Source organism: Arachis hypogaea, chromosome 18, assembly GCF_003086295.3.
Source record: "Arachis hypogaea cultivar Tifrunner chromosome 18, arahy.Tifrunner.gnm2.J5K5, whole genome shotgun sequence".
In the NCBI taxonomy this organism is placed as follows: Eukaryota; Viridiplantae; Streptophyta; class Magnoliopsida; order Fabales; family Fabaceae; genus Arachis; species Arachis hypogaea.
In genome coordinates, this window is record NC_092053.1 from 7,060,851 (window position 1) to 7,068,801 (window position 7,951).

Here is a 7,951-nt window from a genome sequence, read left to right on the forward strand (position 1 = left end):
GTCAACCTCTTTGATCCTTACCAATGTTTTATTCATACCTCACTTTAAATATAAATTGATTTTTGTTTCCAAGCTTACTAAATCATTACATTGTGAATTTAGATTCACTAATTCTTACTGTGAGATACAGGCACTTCCTTAATTGAAGATGATTGGACAAGATGAGATGCAAGGAGACCTATATGTGATGAATGTTGAACCTATGAAACTGCCTTTATTAGATTTTAGGATACAATCTGTAACTCTCGGTGTACAGCAAGATCTAGGAGCTTTTTGGCATGCTAGACTAGGTCATTTACCTTACAGCAGAATGATTACCATGGAAAATAGGTTTCCTTTTATTGATTGCATTACTTCTTCACATGTTTGTGATTCTTGTCAATATGCTAGACAGAGGAAATTACCTTTCACAACAAACAATACAAATTCTGAAAATGCTTTTGATTTATTTTATATTGATATTGATATTTGGGGACCTCTTTATATTCAATCAACTTTAGGTCATAAATATTTTCTAACTATAGTTGAGGATAAAACTCAGTTCACATGGATTTATTGCATGAAATTGAAATATGAAACTAGAAAATTGGTTCAAGACTTTGTCCAACTTATGCAAACACAATTCAGCAAAAGAATTAAACTTCTTGTGTTGAAACTCCACAACAAAATGACGTTGTGGAGAGAAAGCATAAGCACTTACTGACAGTTGCAAGAGCATTACTATTTCATTTAAATGTTCCCAAATGTTTTTGGCATTATGTTGTGCAACACTCAATTCATTTAATTAATAGATTACCTACTGTATTTTTGAACAATATAACTCCATATGAGGCTTTATTTCATTCAAAACCTTATCTAAATGAGCTTAAAGTTTTTGGTTGTCTTGTGTTTGCTTCAACACTTACAGCTGGTAGGACAAAACTAGATCCTAGAAATACATAATTTTTTGAATATATTTTTCCTTTTAGATCTGTTCAAACAACAACTAGGACTCATGCAAACTCAAATTCTCACCTACAACACTTTTAGTCCAACAGATTTTGATCATTTTCTTGATTTGCAATTGCCTTCTACATCACATTATGAGGATATTATTCATACATCATCACATCCTAAAATCACTGTTGATGTCTCTAATAACAATAACTCTCTTTCATCTTTGAATAATGACATTAGTAAGAACTCTACATCATCTGCATCTGCATCATACATTCATGAAAATAGTTATAATGCTGCTGCCCTTATGCCTTATGTTGATCACATTCAATCTGAACCAACTCAGCCTATCCTGAGAAGGTCTGAGAGGGATAGAAAACTACCATCATACCTTAAGGACTTTCATTGTTTCAGCATGGCATCACATGAGAATCTGATGAGCGGATAATTTATACGCTTTTTGGCATTGTTTTTACATAGTTTTTAGTATAATTTAATTAGTTTTTAATATATTTTTATTAGTTTTTAAATAAAAATCATATTTCTGGACTTTACTATGAGTTTGTGTGTTTTTCTATGATTTTAGGTATTTTCTAGCTGAAATTGAGGGACTTGAGCAAAAATCAGATTCAGAGGCTGAAGAAGGACTGCAGATGCTGTTGGATTCTGACCTCCCTGCACTCAAAGTGGATTTTCTGGAGCTACAGAAGTCCAAATGGCGCGCTCTCAATTGCGTTGGAAAGTAGACATCTAGGGATTTCCAGAAATATATAATAGTCCATACTTTGCTCGAGTTTAGATGATGCAAACTGGCGTTTAACGCCAGCTCTCTGCCCTATTCTGGCGTTAAACGCCAGAAACAAGTTACAAATTGGTGTTCAACTCCAAGGAAGACCTCTACACATGAAAGCTTCAATGCTCAGTCCAAGCACACACCAAGTGGGCCCGAAAGTGGATTTCTGCATCATCTACTCATTTCTGTAAACCCTAGTAACTAGTTTAGCATAAATAGAACTTTTTACTATTGTACTAGGAGTCTTTTTCCCTATTTTCGAATTCATATGCCATTTGGGGAGGCTGGCCATTCGGCCATGCCTGGACCTTGTTCTTATGTATTTTCAACGGTAGAGTTTCTACACACCATAGATTAAGGTGTGGAGCTCTGCTGTTCCTCATGAATTAATGCAAAGTACTATTGTTTTTCTATTCAATTCAAGCCTATTTCTTCTCTAAGATATTCATTCGCACACAAGAACATGATGAATGTGATGATTATGTGACGCTCATCACCATTCTCACCTATGAACGCGTGCCTGACAACCACTTCCGTTCTACATGCAAACAAGCTTGAATGTGTATCTCTTAGCCTCCTGATTTATGATCAGAGTCTTCGTGGTATAGGCTAGAATTATTGGCGGCCATTCTTGAGATCCGGAAAGTCTAAACCTTGTCTGTGGTATTCTGAGTAGGATCTGGGAAGGGATGGCTGTGACGAGTTTCAAACTCGCGAGTGCTGGGCGTAGTGACAGACGCAAAAGGATTACTAAATCCTATTCCAGCAGGATCGAGAACCGACAGATGATTAGCCGTGCGGTGACAGCGCATCTTGGACCATTTTTACTGAGAGGACGAAAAGTAGCCATTGACAACAGTGATGCCCAACATACAGCTTGCCATGAAAAGGAGTATGAAGGATTGGATGAAAGCAGTAGGAAAGCGGAGATTCAGAAGAACCATTTGAATCCGCCTGACTGAGATTTACAAGGTGACCATAGCTTGCTTCAAGCCGACAATCTCCGTGGGATCGACCCTTACTCACGTAAGGTTTATTACTTGGACGACCCAGTGCACTTGCTGGTTAGTTGTGTGAAGTTGTGACAAAGAACTAAGATTATGAACGTGCGTATTAAGTTTTTAGCGCCGTTACCAAGGAATGAACGATCATGATTTTCCACACCAAGTTTTTGGCACCGTTGCCGGGGAATGAACGATCACGATTTCCCACACCAAGTTTTTGGCACCGTTGCCGGGAATTGTTCGAGTTTGGACAACTGACGATTCATCTTGTTGCTCAGATTAGGTAATTTTATTTTAATTTTAAGTTTTTGTTTTTATTCTTTTTATTTTCGAAAAAAAATTTTCAAAAAAAAATAAATTATTTCAAAAAAATTAAATTTTCTATGTTCTTCAGAATTTTTAAGAATGAATTCTAGAGTTTCTTCATGATCTGTTGAAGCCTGGCTGGCTGTCAAGCCATGTCTAAATTTTTGGACTGAGGCTTCCACTTATCATGGCAAGAGCCCTTGGACTCTCATCTAATCAGCTGTTATATGCCTGATTTGTATCTGCTGAAGCTTGGCTGGTCATTGGCCATGTCTAGTGTTTTGGACCGGAGCTTTCGCTGAAAGCTTGGCTGGCTAGTAAGCCATGTCTAATTCCTGGACCGGAGCTTTAGACTAACATTGCATGATTCCTAGAATTCTCATTAGAAATTTTGAAATCCTTATTTTTCTTTTTCCAAATAATTTTCGAAAAATTACAAAAAAATTATAAAACCATAAAACCAAAAATAATTTTATGTTTCTTGTTTGAGTCTAGTGTCAATTTTTAAGTTTGGTGTCAATTGCATGCTTTTAATTTTTCTTTAAAATTTCGAAAACTCATGCATGTCTTCTTCATGATCTTCAAGTTGTTCTTGATGATCTTCTTTGTTTGATCTTTAATTTTTTATGTTTTGTGTCTTTTCTTGTTTTTCATATGCATTTTTAATTTGTTAGTGTCTAAACATTGAAAATTTCTAAGTTTGGTGTCTTGCATGTTTTTCTTTTCTTAAAAAATTTTCAAAAACATGTTCTTGATGTTCATCTTGATCTTCAAAGTGTTCTTGGTGTTCATCTTGACATTAATAGTGTTCTTGCATGCATCTTTTGTTTTAATCCAAAACTTTTATGTTTTGAGTCATTTAGTTGTTTTTCTCTTTCATCATTAAAAACTCAAAAATCAAAAAAATATCTTTCCCTTTTTATCTCATAAATTTTCAAAAATTTGAGTTGACTTTTTCAAAACTTTTTAAAATTTAGTTGTTTCTTATGAGTCAAATCAAATTTTCAATTAAAAATTCTATCTTTTTCAAACCTTTTTCAAAAATCAAATTTTTTTCATTTTTTCTTTCATAATTTCGAAATTTTCAAACTTTAATTTCAAAATCTTTTTCGTATTTCTATTTCATATTTTCGAAATTAATGCTAACAATTAATGTGATTGATTCAAAAATTCTAAGTTTGTTACTTGCCTAGTAAGAAAGGTCCAATCTTTAAATTTTAAAATCATATCTTTTTGTTTCTTGTTAGTCAAGTAATCAACTTTAATTTTCAAAATCAAATCTTTTTAAATTTCTTTTTCAAATCTTTTTCAAAATAAATTTCAATCACATCTTTTTCAAAATCAATTTCAAAATCTTTTCCAACTTCCTATCTTTTCAAAATTGATTTTCAAATCTTTTTCAATTAATCTTATCTTGTTTGATTCTTATCTTTTTCAAAACTACCCAACTAATTCTCTCTCTAATTTTCGAAAATCACTAACCTCTTTTTTCAAAATTCCTTTTTAATTAATTAATTGTTTTAAATTTTAATTTAATTTCATTTTTTTATTTTCGAATTTTAACTTTAATTTTAAATTGAAAACAAAAATATTTTTATTTTATTTTATTTATTTTTTGAATTCTTCCCTCTGTCATCTCCTACTAATTATTTATTTATCTACTAACACTTATCTTCTACACATAATTCGAACCCCATCTTCTTCTCTGCGTTCGAGTTCTTCTCTTCTCTTCCTTCTATTCTTCTCTTCTTATACTTACATAAGGAATCTTTATACTGTGACATAGAGGATTCCATATTTTCTTTTGTGTTCTCTTCTTTTTCATATGAACAGGAACAAGGATAAGAACATTCTTGTTGAAGCTGATCCTGAACCTGAAAGGACTCTGAAGAGGAAGCTAAGGGAAGCTAAAGCACAACTCTCTGGAGAAAATCTGACAGAAAATTTCGAAAAAGAAGGAGACATGGCCGAAAATAATAACAATGCAAGGAAGATGCTTGGTGACTTTACTGCATCAAATTCCAATTTACATGGAAGAAGCATCTCAATCCCTGCCATTGGAGCAAATAATTTTGAGCTTAAACCTCAATTAGTTTCTCTGATGCAACAGAACTGCAAGTTTCATGGACTTCCATCAGAAGATCCTTTTCAGTTCTTAACTGAATTTTTGCAGATCTGTGACACTGTTAAGACCAATGGGGTTGATCCCGAGGTCTACAGGCTTATGCTTTTCCCGTTTGCTGTAAGAGACAGAGCTAGAATATGGTTGGACTCTCAACCTAAAGACAGCCTGAACTCTTGGGATAAGCTAGTCACGGCTTTCTTAGCCAAGTTCTTTCCTCCTCAAAAGCTTAGCAAGCTTAGAGTGGATGTTCAAACCTTCAAACATAAAGAAGGTGAATCCCTCTATGAAGCTTGGGAGAGATACAAGGAACTGACCAAAAAGTGTCCTTCTGACATGCTTTCAGAATGGACCATCCTGGATATATTCTATGATGGTCTGTCTGAATTATCAAAGATGTCATTGGACCATTCTACAGGTGGATCCATTCACCTAAAGAAAACACCTGCAGAAGCTCAGGAACTCATTGACATGGTTGCTAATAACCAGTTCATGTACACTTCTGAAAGGAATCCTGTGAGTAATGAGACGCCTCAGAGGAAGAGAGTTCTTGAAATTGATGCTCTGAATGCCATATTGGCTCAGAACAAAATATTGACCCAGCAAGTCAATATGATTTCTCAGAGTCTGAATGGAGTGCAAGCTGCATCCAACAGTACTAAAGAAGCATCTTCTGAAGAAGAAGCTTATGATCCTGAGAACCCTGCAATAGCAGAGGTGAATTACATGAGTGAACCCTATGGAAACACCTATAATTCCTCATGGAGAAATCATCCAAATTTCTCATGGAAGGATCAACAAAAGCCTCAACAAGGCTTTAATAATGGTGGAAGAAACAGGTTTAGCAATAGCAAGCCTTTTCCATCATCCACTCAGCAACAGACAGAGAATTCTGAGCAGAATCCATCTAGCTTAGCAAATATAGTCTCTGATCTATCTAAGGCCACTTTAAGTTTCATGAATGAAACAAGGTCCTCCATTAGAAATTTGGAGGCACAAGTGGGCCAGCTGAGTAAAAGAGTCATTGAAACTCCTCCTAGTACTCTCTCAAGCAATACAGAAGAGAATCCAAAAAGAGAGTGCAAGGTCATTACCTTACTTGGTGTGGCCGAACCCAAAGAGGAGGAGGAGGACGTGAATTCTAGTGAGGAAGACCTCCTGGGACGTTCAGTGACCAATAAGGAGTTTCCCTTTGAGGAACCAAAGGAATCTGAGGCTCATCTAGAGATCATAGATATTCCATTGAACTTCCTTTTACCATTCATGAGCTCTGATGACTATTCATCTTCTGAAGAAGATGAAGACATTGCTGAAAAGTAAGTTGCTCAATATTTAGGAGCAATCATGAAGCTGAATGCCAAATTATTTGGTAATGAGACTTGGGAGGATGAACCTCCATTGCTCATCAAGGAACTAAATGCCTTGGTTCAGCAAACTCTACCTCAAAAGAAACAGGATCCTGGTAAATTCCTAATTCCCTGTAACATAGGCACCATGACCTTTGAGAAGGCTCTGTGTGACCTGGAGTCAGGAATAAACTTAATGTCACTCTCTGTAATGGAGAAACTAGGAATCTTTGAGGTACAGGCTACCAAGTTCTCATTAGAGATGGCAGACAAATCCATGAAACAGGCTTATGGACTAGTAGAGGACGTGTTAGTAAAGGTTGAAGGCCTTTACATCCCTGCTAATTTCATAATCCTAGACACTGGAAAGGATGAGGATGAATCCATCATCCTTGGAAGACCCTTCCTAGCCACAGCAAAAGCTGTGATTGATGTGGACAGAGGAGAGTTGGTCCTTCAACTGAATGAGGACTACCTTGTATTTAAGACTCAAGGTTCTCCTTCTGTAACCATGGAGAGGAAGCATGAAAAGCTTCTCTCACTACAGAGTCAACCAAAACCCCCACAGTCAAACTCTAAGTTTGGTGTTGGGAGGCCACAACCAAACTCTAAGTTTGGTGTTGAACCCCCACATCCAAACTCTAAGTTTGGTGTTGGGAGGTTCCAACAATGCTCTAAACATCTGTGAGGCTCCATGAGAGCTCACTGTCAAGCTATTGACATTAAAGAAGTGCTTGTTAGGAGGCAACCCAATGTTATTTAATTATATCTATTTATTTTCTATTGTTATTTTATGTTTTTTTAGGTTGATGATCATGTTGAGTCACAAAAACTACTGAAAAATCAAAAACAGAATGAAAAACAACATTAAAAATAGCACACCCTGGAGGAAGAGCATTCTGGCGTTTAACGCCAGAAACAAGCACCAAGTTGGCATTTAACACCAGAAACAAGCATCTGTCTGGCGTTAAACGCCAGAAACAAGCTACATTTGGGCGTTTAACGCCATAAACAGGCAGCAGTCTGGCGTTAAACGCCAAGATTGCAATGCAAGGGCGTTTACACGCCTAATAGGAGCAGGGATGTTACATCCTTGACCCCTCTGGATCTGTGGACCCCACAGGATCCCCACCTAGGAGTTTGTGTATTTTTCTGTGATTTCAGGTATTTTCTGGCTGAAATTGAGGGACTTGAGCAAAAATCAAATTCAGAGGCTGAAGAAGGACTGCAGATGCTGTTGGATTCTGACCTCCCTGCACTCAAAGTGGATTTTCTGGAGCTACAGGAGTCCAAATGGTGCGCTCTCAATTGCGTTGGAAAGTAGACATCCAGGGCTTTCGAGCAATATATAATAGTTCATGATTTGCCCGAGTTTAGATGACGCAAACTGGCGTTAAACGCCAGAAACAAGTTGCAAAGCAGAGTTAAATGCCAGAAACAAGTT

The 7,951-nt window shown here is 36.3% G+C and overlaps 1 non-coding gene across 1 annotated transcript; it reads right to left on the bottom strand.

Moving 5' to 3' along the window:
* Nucleotides 1-5,395: 5,395 nt before the first annotated feature.
* LOC112774724 (small nucleolar RNA R71) lies at nucleotides 5,396-5,503 on the bottom strand. Its single transcript, XR_003189190.1, has one exon. It is a non-coding gene; the product is annotated as a small nucleolar RNA R71 (small nucleolar RNA).
* Nucleotides 5,504-7,951: the final 2,448 nt, after the last annotated feature.